The sequence below is a fragment of the Meleagris gallopavo genome, chromosome 1 (assembly GCF_905368555.1).
Source record: "Meleagris gallopavo chromosome 1, MGAL_WU_HG_1.1, whole genome shotgun sequence".
Lineage (NCBI taxonomy): Eukaryota > Metazoa > Chordata > Aves > Galliformes > Phasianidae > Meleagris > Meleagris gallopavo.
Genome location: NC_139404.1, coordinates 48,585,500 through 48,601,768, shown reverse-complemented (window position 1 = coordinate 48,601,768; position 16,269 = coordinate 48,585,500). Strand labels below are relative to the sequence as shown.

At 49.7% G+C, this 16,269-nt stretch overlaps 1 protein-coding gene across 2 annotated transcripts in view; it reads right to left on the bottom strand.

The window, feature by feature from the left end:
* Window positions 1-15,763, bottom strand: part of TCF20 (transcription factor 20) — a 116,709-nt gene extending 100,946 nt beyond the window's left edge. The window contains exons 1-2 of one of the 2 annotated variants that reach the window (XM_085225119.1): window positions 15,624-15,763; window positions 6,830-6,940 (exon numbers count right to left, since the gene is read on the bottom strand). The gene's annotated coding sequence lies outside the window, so the exon portion shown is untranslated. The remainder of the gene's footprint in view (window positions 1-6,829; window positions 6,941-15,623) is intronic. The other variant, XM_085225145.1, reaches the window with a different exon arrangement.
* Between the last annotated feature and the right edge of the window lie 506 nt (window positions 15,764-16,269).

The window sequence follows — 16,269 nt, the reverse complement described above, 5'->3', positions numbered from 1 at the left end:
TTGCTGTCCCCCCAAAGCCCGATACTGCCGACTCACCATATGTGTTTCCAGTCCTCCGTAATGCAGAGGAACCATCGGTATCCTCAGAGAAATGCCCCACAAACTGTTTTTGTGCTGCTTACAATCAGAGGGGACAGTCTGGCTCACAGTCAGCAATCTGGCACGTTGGCAGGGGCCGGCTACAAAGGATGTCCCTAGAGCTCCCAGTCTAGCTCCATCCCCTGGCACCAAAATCAAACAGGAAGCCAAACTTTCAATATAAAAACTAAATAAAGGCAGAAATGTAGCTCTGACCCCTCCAGGATGCTGCCTCAGGAATAAGCAGAGAAGCTGCCCCCAGGAAGGGGCAATGCATCGACAGTGGGATGATAGTGGGATGGTTTCCATCACACCTCACAGGTCTTTGAAGTTAACAAGAACCCAGGCAAGATTTGGTGAGGAGCTGGGGAGAAGGTACCCAGGATCAACCTTCTCTCTCTCTGCCTCTCCCCCAGCAGATCTCATCTGTGCCATCAGGATTTTGGTGACATTTCCCCTCAGCCCCCCACCGCCACCTCCCCGGGCTGCGCGCAGCCAAGGGTGCAGAGAACACCGCACGCTCTGTTTCCTTTGCAGACTGGACAAATAAGTCTTCAGCTAGCCGCATGCAAGCCATTAAAAATATATTAACATACCCAGCAGGGGCTGTCACTTTTTCTTTTCTTCCCCCCTCCCCTTTTCTTAAACGCAGAGAAGGAAGAAATCTTGCCACAATAACAAGAGGTTTTCATCAAGTCTCATTACCTTGAGCACAGCCGCGCACCACAGCCCCCACAGAGAACAGCCTTCGGCTCCCGCTGTCATTAAAGGAGCGAAGATCTTAAACAAGAATTAAACCCGGGGCAGCACAGAGCTGGGAGCGTGCGGATGGGTGAGGCAGGAAAGGATGGGATGGGATGAACGCACCCTACGGAGCTGGTCAGGGACACGTGGGGTTTCATGCTGGCACCTGGGGTCATCCTGCATTTCCCAGCGGGGTAGCAGCATTCCCTCATGCTAATAAGGCTCAGGGATAAGTGAGGCGATTCCACGCTTGGGAGGCTGCCCAACAGGCATGGCCTCACACACCCTGACACACACGTGCTCCAGCCAGTCCCAGGCCCCCACGTGGCTAACTGGAAAGAGATAACCCAAGGCAAATAGGATGTAAAAATGAAGTCTGGTGTGGTCGCATTTTACAAGCCTCTAGGTGAGACTAAAGTATGTTTCCTACTTGGGAATGGGGAAAGTGAAAACGCTCTCCCTTGAGAAGGGAGCAGAAGAGTGAAGAAAGGCCGAGCTGTGCAGAAATAATGATAAGGCACTGACAGAAGGTGGACAAGGATCTCTGAGGAGTAAGGAGGATGAAGACCAAAGCAGCTAAGGAGTGGGGACTGTCCACAGACATGACAGAATTAACTCCTGGCAGAGCGGTGAGGAGCAGAAGGCAGCCATGAAGACAATACTGCTCCCGAACAGAACATGAACAAGGTGACCAAAAGACAGGATGGTGACACCCAGGGTCCAGCCCGGTTGCAGAGGAAGGCACCAGGGAAGTGTAAAAGAAGCTATTCCGGATCTCTGGTGCTCCTAACTGTTGCAGCTGTGAACGCTTCAACAGGTCATCATCTGCACAGTTCATGCACCCTCCAGCTCTGGAGTAATTACATCCATTCTGTAAAAGACATACACATCACATAATGAGGTCCACTGATATCGCAAAGACAGATAGGAGAGTAAGCAAAATGTCTGACGGTACTAGGAACAGAGCAGAAAATAGCCCCGATATCACAGTGATGTGATATAAATCAGATATATTTGCCTCTTCTTTACTCATCTGATCTTGGCAAGGGCAGAGGAGGGACTGAGGGAGTTCAGGAAGTGGCAACAAAGAAAGAGAAAAGGCTTGAAAGGCAGTAAGTGGTCTCTACACGTGGGAAACAACATCTGTGTGCTAACAGCAATGTAATTAGGTCAGGGGATAGCTGTGTTGTAACAGATTCCTTGGACTTGGCTCCATCCAAGGTAGACATGCACATGAATGCTGCATCAGCTTCTACTTGCTGGCTTGCCAGCAGCCTGGATTCTAGACAGCCTGCTCCAAGTGACTAGCATGCCCTGCATCACGACCCAGGCCCTTGATGTGGGATCCCAGCCCCGTGCCTGCCTCCAGGAGCAGTGTTTGGACTGCGGGGCTGGAGCCAAGGCACTGCTGCCTGCTGCCTGCTGCCAGAACAACGCGTGCAGGAGGAGACGCTGGAAAGGCTGCAGGCAGTGTGAGTGGGAACAGCACTCAAAGTGATGCAGGCTAAGGCCATCTCAGGGACCAGGGAGTTGACACCCATGATTAAAGCGCAATCAAGAAACATTTCCTGACAGTAAAGTCTATTAGACCACAGAACAGGCTCCCAGGGGAAGCTGGGCAAGCCTCATCCCGCCAACTCCGTGAGGAGTGACAAGGCAGGCGGCAGCACTCAGCACCTGGGGCTGGCAGGACAGCCTGGCAGGGGCAGCACCCATCGACATTCCCCCTCACCACAACCGTGCCGTTTAACCTGGGTCATTCCATGCGCTCACAGGGACGGTGAGACCACATCAGGTCACTGGGATACAACGGATGGGATGGCAGCAGTGGGACAGGACAGGCATGTGATGTGGAAAGGGAGGAAACAGGCCATGCTACAAACCCTCTGTGCATACAAAGAAAGGTAGTGGAGGATTTAACTCAGGTGGAGGGGGGTTAACTAAACCATGATTTGGCACGGCCACACTCATGAAACTGGGCATGGCCTGATATACATGGAGGTGATCTTAATTCACAGCAGAGAGCATGTCTGTTTATAGTATAGCTGCTACCATATAAGTTTCTGATACACTGGGTTGGCATTAATGCTTTCGATCTGAAAGACTGTCTTGGCATTGACTTCATGTTTAATGACCTCCTTCTAACTTTCCATTTTTTATATTTTTAAAAATAGAAAAATCAGCTTGGTTTTGAACTGCATAGTTCTACGGGAATATGTATTTTGCCCCATTTAAGGTTAGCAAACACCTCTCTTTTTTGTTGTTTTTTGTTAGGGGGGCAGGGAAGGAGGCATTAAGAACCTCCCAAGTTCAAAATGAATCTCTCTGCTTGTAACACGCTTCCCTCCGTCTCCCAACACTGGTTACAGAAGCTGCCCACGGCTGACACTACTCGTGGAGCTCCATATGGTTCTGCTTCCATTGATTTTTCCTCAGCTTGACACACACTGGCACTGCTCGGGTTTTCCTGGTCCTCGGGGAACAGGAGAGATTCCATCAATTCCAGCTTTTCCTCTTCTTTCTTTTGACAAAGCTCCCACTGTGCCATCTATGGCAAACACATTGTTATGGTGAAGCATAAAGGTGAACTTGTTTGAATGCCACCAGTGCTGTGGATTTGTTCACACTGCGCTCAGAATCGTTAGCAATTATTTATGTTGCACTGGTGTTCAAGAACTTCTATAATATCAGGGTCCCTTGTACTCAGCACAAGGCACACGTACAGCAGCAAACGCCTGAGCCTGACTAACGTGCTATAGCAAAGTCATTTAATTTAAGGTAGAAAGGCTTCAAAATGGAGTGAGGTTTTGAAGCGCCCCTAAGTTGACAACGGTTTGTACAATTATCACAAACCACTCAAAGAAAGGTTCAGTACACTCTGGAAGTACCATGTATTCACCATAACTCAGCGAATGCTTTTTGCAGCTCCCTTCTATGCTCAGTCATGAAGGATATAGATCATTACAGCCTCCAGCTATGGAGCTCTAGCTCACAGAGTAGCAGCTCACACTTTTAGCTCTGGAGATCCCCAGTTCAATCTGCTGCATGTCAGCCAAGAGGGCAGCTGTCATATAATTACAGCCACAACTTTGCATGTGAAAAAGTAGGGAGAGCGAACAGAGATCTTATTATAGAATTCTGGTTGCAACCTGCTGAACAGCTCCCTATTTAAAGTAACTTCTTGTAAAGAGGAGGAGAAAAAAGGAAGGAGAAAAAAAAAAAAAAAAAAGAAGAGTCTTCCATTCAGCCTCCCAGCCCTTTCTGTTTTGCAGAAGAAATCAGCGCTGCTTTGCAGGAAGCCCTTTGTTACAAATGCATGTGTATATTTAATGAAGTGCACACGTGTAAGCTCAGGAGTAAGGCTCTAGTCCCTTATCAACTGGAAAAGAAAAACAATTCTCAGTGCTGCAACCAAGCAACCTGAAATCCAAGATGGCACCTCAGTTGCTTTCTGAGCTATAACCGTTCACCAGCAGGCAAGCCAATTGAATCTGGAATTTACATATTATAATTTAGGTTCAAGAAATCTTAACTTAGTTACATCTCTTCCCCCCCCCCTTCAAACTGCACATACAAGCTCTCAGGAAGACTTAACAATACAGAGAATCTGGGAGGATTTGTGCCTTGAGCTAAAAAGGTAGAAATCTTGGCAAAAAAAAAATAATAATAATCAAATCTCAAATGAAAAGATACTTTAATGAATGCAACACAAAACAATTAGACCAAGTTTCTTCTTATCCATTAATCTTTCTGCAGATCCTTCTGCACACATGCAGCAATTTTTGAGCCAACTCTTTTTCCAAGTCAAGATGTTCAAAAACAGAATTTGAAACAATGTAATCCAGTTTTAAAGAAACATTAATTTCCCCAAAACAATTATTCTAGAAATCTGTCTTTCAACAGCCAAACTGTCAGGCTTCAAATACAACTCAAATTCTCTTCAGAACATTATCTACTAGAGAGTCCTGTCCATCCACCCGTTCACCCACTCCATCAGTCCATCCATCCAACCATCCATCCACATGTCGCCAACAGCATGAAACCCATATCCCCCATTCTCTGCACTGAACCATCCTGGATCACCAGCAGATCAGAGCTAGAGCTCTCATTTCTTGCCAAGGACTGACCCACTCACTACATACCACTCCGGGTGGGCTGCTCTGACTCAAGCTGCTCGGTACCTGCGAGCATACTTACTGAAACATGCCAACTAGTTCATGCTCACTGCACCTTCAAAGCTCCCCAAAACACAGCACGGCGCTTCCAACGGAACGTGAAGGAGAAGCTCCCTGTGGACTATCGCAAAGCCAAGCTCCAGAATTCAGCACAAGCACAGGCGCACCAACACTTTGTACATAAACCAGCTGAGTCCTCCAGTGACATCCCTCCATCAGCCTTATTTCTGAAGAGCTGTTTTCAATGCGTTCAGAGACTCTGCTCCTTACCTCATGCAAGAAAGAACACCTTGGCAATGCACAAACCTTCTGACCATCTACATCCCTCCTTCTGAAAACACGCTGAGGGAGAGAATCAAGGGCACAAAGCTCAATTCTGAAGAAAGCTGCTTGCAGCACAGAAGTAAAACCTGTCTGGGCCCATCGCCCAGGAGGGACCCACAAAGGGCTCACCCCTCCCTCACCTACTACAGGCAGGCAGAGCTCACCACCATCTGAACCACCCTTGCTGCAGAGTCCAATGTAAGCAGTACAGCTGTGCACAGAGATTGCTGAAACAAGACACCGACAGGCTATTTTCTGGTATTATTTCTGTAAATTTAGCACTGCTAAAAGGTTCCAGATAGACGCTCTCTGGAGACTGAAAGCCTTTGCCTACCCGGAGAAGATATGCAGAGAGAATCGCAGCAAAGTGTAGATGTGCTTTTCTCATCTCTCCCAGCCTGCCGAGGCTGAAATGACTGACAACGGTCCAAAATGAGGGACACACATAAATTATTAATATTGCACTAGTAGTCGTGCTGTTGCTGTGACAGTCTAAAGACTTGAGAGAGGCAGGCCCTGCAGGGGAATATTACTTCACTTCAAAATCATTCATTCAGGAAGCTTGCATACCGAGGAGAAAAGAATCACTCTGCAGCAAGCTCCATCGAAACCCTCAGTTTTAAGACCCTTCCTTTCCAAGGCATAAAGCAATTTCAATGAGAACAGGAAAGCAACGTGAAACATCAGCAACTCTGGATTTCAAGCGAGCGCCACGGGAGCAGCATTTTTTCCAGATGCGAACCCTCACGCGTGTCTCCTCCCCAACCTGGGAAGCCCACCCTGCTTCTGAGAGCTCGAGCCGTGTTTTGTCTCTGCAGCTACTCTGCTGAGGCTGCCGAGCCCGCGCCAGCTGGGATAATGGGCACTAGCACATGGCTGGCAGCCAAAAAGCCACTTCGGGCAGCAACCTGCACTGGAAGAGCGCGAGGCTCCGGCTCTGTGTTCTCCCAGACCCTTCATCTCCTTCCAGGTTTCGTGCTATACCTGCTGCCGCAGCAGCCAGAAACCTGTAAAGCAGTATTTATATAAAAAGAGGTGGCTTCCTACTGATCATTTTTCCTTCTCTCCCCTGTTGCAAGTTTGGTCCATTTCACATCGATTTCCATAACTGAGATAAATGAACAGAACTTTGACATTTCAGAAAACAACTTCAATGATTTTTGTCTTTCTTAGCAATCAAGAATAAATTCACTTTTCATTTAAAACAGCAAAATTCCCTCCCCAAATACTTGAAATAGTTACTGAAACGTTTTCTCTGCCAAAACCCCACAAAGACTCAAGCTTATTAATAACATTTTGAATATAACAAGCACAACATAGCTCCATACCAAAAAGAGAAGAAAGCAGGCAATTCCTCAAACAATAAAGTAATCCATTTTGAAAGCTAGTATTTTCTAGTACAAATTATTGCATTAGCAAAAAAAAAAAAAAAAAACAAAAAACAAAAAAAAAGGAAGGTTTTCAGTAAGTCTACACACCGATGGGGGGAAAGAAAAAGCAGACCCTACCCCCAGCTGGATGGCATTCCTCTCTTTGGGTGCAATGTGGTAGCATTTGACTGACGCATCTGATCCATTCCCAAACTCCAGGCGATGTTTTAATCATCAATGGGCAGAATCCTATTAATTTTCAGGGGAAAAAAAAATAGAAAAACAGAGTAGAATATGGAGACAGGACACAGAGCACCTGGCATTTGTCTAGCAGATCCAGTTGATTTAGCTAGGCCCATAATAATCAGAAATTAAAGAATAAGTTGGTGGCACAAAGTGCCATCTACCAGTGGAAGCCCCTTCCACCCCTCCACCCTCCGTCTGTCACCTTAGCCCAACCCCATCTCCCAGCACGGCTTGGAACATCAGTCCCACAGCAAAGGAAAGGGATGAGGCAGAGGAGAGGGAAGAAATAGAACAGGGTGAATGGGGACAGTGCATCGATTCCAAAACACCCCAAGGGTGGCCACAGGCCCATGCTGAGCAGGAAAGAGGAGATCCAGCATGCAGGAGGAGGTAGCAGCAGAGCAGCTGGGTCTCTCTCAGGCCATCAAGCCCTTGAAGGTCAGGACACAGAGCTTGCATAGAGCAGGGACGACATGTTCAGCCCTGCCGGGGGCCGTGCAGCTGCAGCCCGGGATCCCACCAGGATCCCCACAGCACACGGCTTCATGCCCAGCCCGACTGCGCCTGTAACCAACCCCACAGGCCGGTCAGCAGGGCTTGAACCCTGGGATTCAGCAGGCACCAGCCTTTACCTCACACACTAAATAATTAAACTCTGTGGGAGCAGCAGCAGCCTCGTAAAACTCTCATACAGCCCGAGCCAGCCATTAATGGGGGTCAAAGATGAACGCTTTTTTTTTTTTTTTAAGTGCGCTTTGATGCATGGGGAGAGCGGTGAGAGGAGATGTTCATTACCCTCTGTGGTACCCAGAGCATTTTTCCTGACTATCAACACCTCCTCCTCCCACCCGCACCGTGTGCTGCTAGCAGCCACCCATCCACGCAGCTGGAGGCCATTGGAAAGTGCATCTGGTCACCTGCAGGCAGCAAGGGGCCAGCAGAAATAGCAAGGACTCTCTGGCCTCAGCACCCCTTCCTGCCAGCCCTTGGGCCGGGGAAGCCATGGGCAGCACATGGAGCACTCAGCAGGGCACACATAGCACGGCTGAGCTGTGACAGACTTGGGATGGACTCACAGGGATCATCAAGTCCAAATGGCAGTCAGCAACCAACAGGGCAATGAGAAAGTGTGACAGAAACCTCAGCAGAACAACAAGTGCCTTCAATTACAAGGAACAACTCCATCACATGGTTGGATCCATCACCCCATGCGCTGGGTCGTGGTGTGCTGCGTGAGCACAACTGCTATTATCTGTTTGCAATCACGTTTCAGTCGGTCTTTCTGCTTAATGCACGAAGAGCAGAGCTAATCAGATTCACTCCTCCTTTCTGCTTAATGCCTTCAGTTCCCAAGCATGCTCTGTGCTGCTTCAACTGATGCTCAGCTAACACTATCCAGGAGCAGGCAGTGCAAAAGAAGATGGGACTACCTATTAATCTTAGCTCTTCTTTCCACTCATTGTGTCTGAAATTCCTTCTGCAGTCAAAGCTTTGCTACAAGAGTCAGGAAATTCCCATTTCCCCCTCTCCACTCCCTTCTGCAAGCTGCTCCTGCAGCGGTATCTGGGCAATTAATTACCGCACAGACCTATCGGGCTTTCCTCTCACCCTCAGGGAGAGCTTTTTTAGGTATTTCCTGGCTGGGAACCTCCACAGAAGGATGTCTTCTGCTGGCACCGCAATACCCATCTTTCACTAATCTATCGGAAGTGACCCTCACGTGCTCTCCTCCCCCTGCTCTTCCAGAGCTGTGTGATTACTGCAGCCCGGCGTATGAACTCTAACACGCCCTCAGCACTTTCAGCCTGAGGACACATCGGCTCCAAACAGAGCCCTGCTCCTTCCCTGCATTCCTCTGCCCTCTGCAAGGCAAATGGGACATTGTTGGAGCCAGCTGCAACGCCGTCACCTGCTGGTACCGGAACGACTGCCACAGCCGTGCAGAGGGCCCCAGGCCCCAGTAACACCCAAGATCATGAGCCAGGTTGAGCAGCACAGGAGATGAAGCCAACAGCAGCTCACGCACCTGCATGTGACCCCCACCTGACACCCACAGCATCAGGCAAAACAGCAGCAGCTCCCGGGAGGACCCTGACCACGCAGCTCCTTTTCCAACACCTGCCCCAGGCCTGCAAACAAGTGTGGGGGATGGAGGAAAACCATACCTCTCTCTGAGATTACTTACAGCATTTTCTATACTGCCCTTGTCTTATAAACGTGGGGTGTTTCTTTTGTCTTTAATAGTGCAGCTGGCTTATAAGCGTGTCAGATTTATAAAAACATATCCCTGAAAACAAAGCCACTTTGTGCTCAGCATATCCAGTGGCACCATTATTTAATATCAATACACCAGTTCTTTCCTTTATGCACTCCACCGCCGGAACACAAATCCACTGTAACAGTCACCCGGTGTATAATCTTACCCTGTAAAGCATAGCAGCCCCTCAGTAATCCCTCTCTTCCCATAATGTCTTCAAATACCAACAAGAAGAATTTAGGCTTAAATGTTTAAAAAAGAAAAAAAAGAGCAGAAGGATAAACATCTCTTAACAACTCTCAAATTGGAGCAAATTCCCCCACCTCTCCCTACTGTTATTTGAAAACAGCTGCACAAACATCTCTAATTTGTGCCGCACACCAATTGCCACCTGCCCTTCCCACCAGGTATGGCCACTCGGTCAGCCCATGCACACAAAGGCTCCCCACACCCTGCTGCTTTTGGCAAACAACCCCCTGGTGACATCATCTTCACCCTCGTGCTTTATAAAACTCAGTAGGCAGCACAGGATCTGCTCCAGTAGCTGTAAAGCAATCACTGAGGGCCAAGAGACGTCTCCATCCCATCTCCTAAATGCACACTCTGACCCATGCCGTGCCCCTGCTAAGTGCACACATAGGCGTGCATCTCATCAGACTGCACGTGCCTCTTCCCTGCCACCAGCAAGGAATGGCACAGAGACGCTGGTCTACAAAAGCAGAGTGAAGCTGAAACGCCGTTCACGCCATTCAGTGGAAGCAAGGTCCCTTGGTCGTTTGCCAAAGAGTTTGGTCTGCTGCCCTACCTCTGCATCTTGGCTGCATGCTGTGCTGCTGCTACTCCCACCAAAGGGGGACCCAGATACCACCCTGCTCTCGTGCTTCACCCCAAACCTCGAGGACCCCCAGGTCCAAATACAACACCAAACTCAGCCACACGTGCCACCATTCCCATATGTGCTGATGCCCACAGCTGTCCTTGCCTGAGGCAGATATATGGCTACTGCTCTTTAAGCCATTTAACATCCTTAGGCTCACATTATTAGCAAATACCCTAACAGCAACAGGCTGTCTTCCTGACGAGGTGGTGAAACTCAACCTCTTCCCTTTCCCGTTTGAAAGTACGGCTTGGAAATGGGATCAGCATCTGGAAGCACACATGAGCTGATCCTGGGGAAAGAATGAGAGGAGCGAGGGGAAGGGAGGGAGCTGAGAATGAAGGCTGAAGGCAAGGTTTCACATTACAGCTGAAGGAGACTAATAGTTCACTGCTGCCAAAAAAGGGGGGCCCCATTTCCACCTTTCCTTCATTCCCCACCTTTCACTTCTGGCAACACAAACCTCACCCCTCCTGTGCAGCAGCACTGGTACTAGCCTGAATCTGGTGAGCAGGTTCAGTTCTCTATCCCAGGAGAAAACTCTTCATGTTTTTTTGCTTTCCTTTTTTTTTTTTTCTTTTTTTTTTAAATACACATATATTTTTAACCAAGTCCGTTTTCCAAAAGCTGCACATGCTGAACTCATGCACACTGAAGCGGCACAAGGGCACAGCTCAATCTCCCCTTCTGGACAGAGCCAGCAGCCAGACTGCAACAAAACCCACCCCCAGCTACATGACAATGTGGTGCCAGCACAAAAGATGGGGCTGAGCCAGAAAGCCTGCAATAAATGTGTTTGCCAATAAGCATAAAGCATAAAGTTTTACCCATAAATAGGGTCTATTCACCTGAACTCAGGAGTGAAGGCAGCCATGAAGGTAAAGGCTGACATTCAAACTCAGCAGACCCAAACTAGACAAAAATATGAGCAGTGCTGCAGGATTTCCAATAATAATTGTTTCTCTTTTTAAATTGGACTCTTATTATCCAACAAGATGGCTGCCTTCATCACTATGCTCAGAAATGTCTGTTTCCATTACAAATTTAACAATTAGTTTCAGGATGGTTGTGGTAAAGCATTTTTCTTTCCCCATCAACTCTACATCAGATGAACAAATAATGCAGTTCTCTTCGATTAAAAAAAAAAAAAAAAATCAAGCCCATTTTACTTCACTGTCTTTCTTCCCTTCCACCTCCTCAGCTCAATTACTAAAAGCAATTTACAGACAATAAATGCAACTTCACAGCTGCTTGTATGAAACATTCCCTTTATTTTATAGATGAGGATACAGTCTATACAGAAATTAATACCACAGAAGTCTGCTTCAAAGCTGGATAAGGAAGAAGAACAGACAAACTTAAAGAATACAGATCGTGGCTGCACACCGGTAAAACCAGTAATAAAGGGTTAAGGATGTCACCAGTGGGATGTAAATTTGGTGAATGTATCTGCTTAAATACAGCAACAAACAAAAGACCGCTCTGGGGTGTTGCTTTTTTGTTTTATTCTGTTTTTATTAGCTTCGTGCATGATCACCAGGAATGAAGAATCTGCAGCTGAAAACCACACACATCATTTTGTCAATGGAGATCTGCCAGCCAGGAGAGCGTCCAACGCTTTATCGCAGCCTCCCGGGCTTTGGCAGGGCCAAGAGGAGCGAGAACCTGAGCCCGACGTTAAAATAACCGCCTGTGAAAAAGCACGGGGAGTAGAACCACTAAAGAGAAGGAAAATAAAATATGCAGGCGCTCTTCTGATGCTAACTGCTCCTCCAGGTTTAATAAAAATGCACAGCCAACTTTTCTTCCTCTGTGCGTTCCTACAGCTCAGAAAGCACTGCACAGCCTTGCGTGCCCAGTTCTCCCAGAGCCACGCACCACAGCAGAACAACCCTATAAGAACCAGGAAGGTGGTGCTGGAGACAAAGCAGTGTTAATTTTGGCACTATCTTATCACATAGCCTGCATTTACCACCAAACCTATCACCTTTGGGTCAGTAAACCCACATGCTCCTGGACTCCTCCATCTACCCTGCAAGTCCTCTCCTGGCACTGTCTCTGCTTTGGCCAGCAGGTTTGTTTCCTTATCCACGACCAACATGAACTGTTTTTTGTATAGCCACGGCCCCTGAAAAACTAATTCAGGATTAAACTCATTTCTAGCCTACATACAAATACCAGGCACACTTAACCCAAGAGGGCACTGGGGCTTCCCTACTATGACCAGCTTGAAAACCCAAACTGTATCACACGTGCATCGAAGAACAGATAGGCGTCAAGAAGGATCAGAAAACAACAACAGAAACAAAGCCAACATAAAGGATTTGAACTTGCACTCTCTCTCACATCGGGAGAGCTGGTAAACACCACACCATTTCTAGCAGGGCCACCATTTTCTGCCTCTTCACTGCAGGAAGTCCAGATGTCTGCACCCCTTCCACACAGCCCTGCCACTGCAGCCCAGCACTACCTCACAAAATGGCTCCTGAGATGCAGCCACTGTAGAGAGCCCAGCACATGGAGCCCACGGTCCATTTGCACCTTCCATGCAAGGCCTGGGGTGCCCATGCTTCTGCAGCATGGCCTGTGACCTCCCAGCAGCTGCAGGACAGCAGGAGGGGACCAGCAGCCTTTTGGATGCTTGGATCTGGCACCCAGTGCTGTCATCAAGGCCCTGGAGTCCAAGCCTCCCCATCCAGGCCCTGGAGTCCAGGCTCCCCCCTTCAGGCCCCATAGACAGGTTTCCATGCTCGGGCCTTTCAGGCCCAGGTTCCCATGTCCACGCCTCCTATCCCCTCAACCTCCAGCCAGGCCACGGCACCTTTCCCTCTCCCAAACTGTTCCAAAAGAAAGAAACTGCAGAAGCCATGAGCAGCTCAGGCTGAGAATATCATTTCTGAGGCTGGTGGAGGCTAAGCCACTGATATTTTTCTAATACAAGGAACATATAAGATGCCTAGAATTTGATAGCTGCTTTTTAATTAAATTGAAATAAGTAAATCACAACCCGTTGCCATGGAGAACGAACAGACACAGCCTCTTGACTCCAGGGCAGGATCAAGCAGGAGAGGCAGACAAGGCTGTGAAATTAAAAACACCTATTTTAAAGCAAATGGTCTTGATAATTAGCAAAAAATGTGGTATAGGGAAATAATATAACCATATGGCAGGAAGTGGTTTTCAAGGTGAACTACAAAGCTTCTTTAAATAAATGAATAAATTGCAGGAGCTGCCAGGTCACTTCTAGAACCATATCTACAGGATTAAACTTCATTTAAAAAATATATAGAAAAAAAAATAGTAATTAGTTCTTCTTTTCATTTTCCTGCCTATAGTCTACATCCATGTTTGTTCTTATTTTGAGAGACTTGTTTCAAGTGATTTATGTTTGCACCTATTTGCAGCTACCAGCGAGCCGTCAAACTCACACATTTTCAAAAGCCTTGCAGATCACCCTGGAGTAAGAATCAAGTTTATGGGATATAAAACCTTTTATCTCTTGGTCGGTGTCATTACACAATCCTGGCCAAGTCATCCGACACTAATAATCACTCTGAAGCTGTGCATCCCCACTGTGACTGCCCCAAAGTGACACGAGCAGACGAGTCACATCACACACTAGACTCTGTGCTGCCCCTCTGCTGCAGCAGAGCTTATAGGGATGGGGCAGGCAGACTGGGCTGGTGCCAGGAGCCTTGCATGCTCCCTTTCCCTGTAGTTTGTGCAGCCCACAGGGCAGACAGAGTGCTCCATGCCTTCCTGCTCCCACGCTCACATGCTTCCAGCAGCATGGAGAGGGGTTGGGTGGCTTGCGCTGCTCCTTAGCATCTCTGCAGACAAGGTATTCGTTACATGGCTGCTGCCCCTGCCCTTCCAAAGCACTACTGCTCTGCTCAGACCTGAAAGGGGCACAGCCAGAGGCTCTCATTGCCTTTCTGAGATCAGACAGAGCAAACCTGAGCAAGACTGCCCAACAGTTTCATACAGTCAAAGTGCACCAAATCCATAAGAGCCTAAAAATACTTGAAATAAATTCTACCTGATGACTTGGATTCAAAAATATGCCATGTGTTTTTTTCCCAAGGGAACAGACAGACACACTAATCTTCACTTCAAACCTCCTGTCTGCTCCAGGGAAGAAACCAACCTTTCCTCCTCATTTTTCGAGGACACAAGTTGTCAGCCCGTCATTAGTCTTCCACGGCCACTAACGACCCACGCCAAGCACTCTGCCAGATCCCAGTTCCAGGCCCTCTCGACACAGCTGGTTACATTAAGAACAGTCATATTTTCAGTACTAATCAGCAGAAACCAAGCTGGCTCTTGACAAATCCACTTCTGTTCTCCACCATGGCTGTGAAGGGAAGGAATTAGGGATAGGTGCCGCAGATAAAGAAGGGCTGGAGGAGAAAGGAGCAATTAAAATGAGTACTGTCTGCACTCTGCTTCGCCTCAAGTTTGGAACACTTGCTGCTTTAACGGCTCAGTAAGATTCATAGCTTTCATTATAAACAAACTCAAGGCCCATCTGCATGAAGATGTGCACAAACTACCTGCCAACGGGGCCCACACAATGTGCACCACCGCAGGCCCTGATGCAGCTCTGGACCATGGGGCACAGCACATCCTGCCCTGCTTCGTTCCTCCTCACCCCTCAGCTTCATTTATTTTGAATCCAGGTTTACAGCAGCATGGCCAGCCCAGCGCCTTCCCCTGGAAGGAGCTGCGGTTCCTTCCCCGTTCCCACAAGCCAAGATAAGCGCGCACGGGGAGCCGCCAGCCCACAGGCACTCCCAGTCGGACACAGACAGGCCTGGAGGCGTTCAATACCCACTGGGCGGCCGCTTGGCAAGCGCAGAAGATGCTGGTGATGCCCAGGAGTGCGTTATTTCAGCATCATGGTGGCGGATGTCACAGACCAAGAAGAAAATTGAAAACTGTAAACAAAAAAACGTGGAGAGTGCTGCTCCCTTTGCAGCACCGTCCCATGCCATGCACACAAAGAGGGCTGCGGGCCCATTGGGCTGCTCCCGCCCCGACCTCCAGCCTCTGACTGCGCCATGCAGACAGTAGATTCGGGATGGAAAGCTGCCGACGGCCAGCTACGGCCATGCTACCATCCCAGCGTCCAGCCCACAAACTTCAGTGTCACCCTCGTGTCACCCGCTGTCAGCAACTCCGAGCCACGGTCCTGCTGGCAGCGATGTGAACGGGGAGCGGCACTTCGGACCCGGACGGTGCTCTGCCAAAATCAGCATCACCCCAATGCTCGGCCCCAAAGGTCACGGCGGGCACGGCTGGGAAGCGACGCGCACAGCTGGCTCAGAGCAGAACGCGCGGGGCTGCACGGGGCATCCAACCGAGGGACCACGCGCCGGGTGACCGCGGACACCCACGCAGCGCCCACCACATCGGCTCCCAACGTCCCTCCGCAGCCCCGCAGCTGCTGGGGCCGCTCAGCGCAAATCCCCACGAAGCGGCAGAGCACAGAAAGTCACCTCCAGCGGGTGCAGAGGAGGGGTATCCCGGCCCGCCGCCCACCGGCCGCTCACCTGGCGGGGCCGCCGCTCACGGTGCCATCGCGGCGCGGGGCTCCCGGTTCTTTGTTGCGCGGCGGGGAGCGGGCAAGATCCGGTCACGTCATGTGACCCGCGGGGGGGGGTCGGCTCTTGTGGTGGTGCTTCTTTTTTTTTTTTTTTCCTTTTTTTTTTTTCCCCTTCCTCCCCTCTCTCCCTTCCGCCCCCCGCACAGGCCAGGCCCCGCCGCCGGGCGCGGGTGTGAGGCCCGACCGCTGCCAGCGGAGCGGCGGTGGAGGAGGAGGAGCCGCGGGCGGGAGCGCTCCTCGGCGGGGCGCGGGGGCGGGATCCGGCGGCGCCCGGCGCTGCCCACGGCACGGCCCGCCCCGGGGCTGCCCACGGCACGGCACGGCCCGCAGGGTGCGACGCGGTACGGTGCTGTCTGTCCGCTGGATTTTCAAGTCAGCGGGAGCGGGGAGGTGATCGGCCCTCTGTACTGGTGAGGCCGCACCTCCGCTGCTGTGTTCAGTTCTGGGCCCCTCACTACCAGAAAGACGTGGAGGCCCTGGAGTGTGTCCAGAGCTGTGAGGGGTTGGAGCACAAGTCTGATGGGGAGCAGCTGGGGGGACTCGGGTTGTTCAAGCTGGAGAAGAGAAACTCAGGGGAGCTCTCTACAGCGACC